Raw genomic sequence first — 2,069 nt, forward strand, 5'->3', positions numbered from 1 at the left:
TAACCTGTTATACAATTAGTCACAAATACAGTCCTCGAGTCTTTTTGCCCATACCCAGGAGTATTGTCTGAACCATGTCTTTTTTGTAGCAGCTTGGCCCTGCCACCACAGCGCTGGGCTGAGTTCACAAATCTGTTGTAACCTGTAGCTTCCCTGTCACTTCCTGGCTCTCCTCTGCTGCTAGGCTTTGTTTCCTGGCAGGATTAAAACCTTCTGCCATTGCCATAGCTACTGCTGCTGTTGGAAGCGCCATGGTCACCTTGGTTTCGTGGTTTGGCAAAGTATTGGTCCCCACCACCAGAAGATCCAGAGCGTCTGTCTCCAAAATTTCCACTCTTCATGGGTCCAACATTTGATGACTGATTGTTGTAACTGCCAAAATCATTGTAGCTTCCACCACCTCCAAAATTGCTTCCATCATTACCAAATCCATTGCAGCCATCGCCGCTGCCACCATATCCAACACCACCACGGCTGCCACCAAAGCCACCACGACCACTGAAGTTCCCTCCATGACCAAAATTGTCATTTCCACCAAAACCACCTCCACGACCACCACCAAAGTTTCCAGAACCACTTCGACCTCTTTGGCTAGATGAGGCGCTAGCCATCTCTTGCTTTGACAGGGCTTTCCTCCCTTCACAGTTGTGGCCGTTCACAGTATGGTATTTCTGAATCACAATCTTATCCACAGAGTCAGGGTCATCAAAAGTTACAAAAGCAAAGCCCCTTTTCTTTCCACTGCCTTGGTCAGTCATGATTTCAATAACTTCAATTTCCCATACTGTTCAAAATAATCTTGTAGGTGATATTCTTCAGTGTCTTCTTTAATGCCACCAACAAAGATCTTTTTCACAGTTAAGTGGGCCCCTGGTCTTTGAGAATCTTCTCCTGAGACAGCTCTCTTTGGTTTCACAACTCTTCCATCCACTTTGTGTGGTCTTGCATTCATGGCTGCATCCACTTCCTCCACAGTGGCATAAGTGACATACCCAAAGCCTCTGGAACGCTTGGTGTTTGGGTCTCTCATTACCACACAGTCTGTGAGTGTTCTCCATTGCTCAAAGTGGCTTCTCAGACTATCATCAGTTGTTTCAAAGCTCAGCCCTCCAATGAATAGCTTCCGCAGCTGTTCGGGCTCTTTAGGGGACTCTGATTTAGACATGATGGCAGCAGGGATAGAGACTTGAACGATGCTTTCTCGGCGTTGTCCATGGGCAGAAAGCAAATGTCATAATTTCATTCTTCTTTATGGCTAAGTAAAACTCCATTGTGTGTATATATACCACATTTTCTTTATCCATTCATCTGTGATGGGCCCCTGGGTTGATTCCATAACTTGGCTATTGGAAATTGTGCTGCTATAAACATTGATGTGGCTGCATCTCTACAGTATGCTGATTTTATATCTTTTGGATATATGCTGATGAGTAGGATAGCTGGGTCATATAGTTTCCATTCTAATTTTTTGAGGATTCTCCAGACTGCTTTCAGAGGGATTGTACTAATTTGGAGTCCCACCAACAATGCATGAGAATACCCTTTTCCCTATATCCTCATCAACATTTATTATTATTTGTATTCTTAATAATTGCCATTCTAACTGGAATGAGATGAAATCTCAGAGTAGTTTTGATTTGCATTTCTCTGATTGCTAGAGGTGTTGAATGTTTTTTTCATATATTTGTTGGTCATTTATATTTCATCTTTCTGAGAAGTGTCTGTTTAATTCTTTTGCCCATTTATTAATTTGGTTATTTGTTTTATTTGGTGTTTTTGAGTTCTTCATATATTTTTGTATATTAATCCCCTGTCTGAGGAGTAGGTGGCTAAGATATCCAATTCTGTAGGTTCTCTCTAGATGCTTTATATTATTTCCTTTGCTGTGCATAAGCCTTTTAATTTGATGCTGCCCCATTTATTGATTCTTGGTTTTATTTTCTTGTGCTTTAGGAGTCTGGTTAAGGAAGTTGGTGCCTGTGGCAATATGTTAGAGTGTTGAACTTACATTTTTTTCTAGTATTTACAGAGTTTCTGATCTAATTCATTGGTCTTTAATCCACTTTGAG

At 41.5% G+C, this 2,069-nt stretch overlaps 1 pseudogene; it reads right to left on the minus strand.

Moving 5' to 3' along the window:
- Positions 1-203: 203 nt before the first annotated feature.
- On the minus strand, positions 204-1,165 carry LOC114096817 (heterogeneous nuclear ribonucleoprotein A1-like; annotated as a pseudogene).
- Positions 1,166-2,069: the final 904 nt, after the last annotated feature.

The sequence above is a fragment of the Marmota flaviventris genome, chromosome 7 (assembly GCF_047511675.1).
Source record: "Marmota flaviventris isolate mMarFla1 chromosome 7, mMarFla1.hap1, whole genome shotgun sequence".
Taxonomy (NCBI): Eukaryota; Metazoa; Chordata; class Mammalia; order Rodentia; family Sciuridae; genus Marmota; species Marmota flaviventris.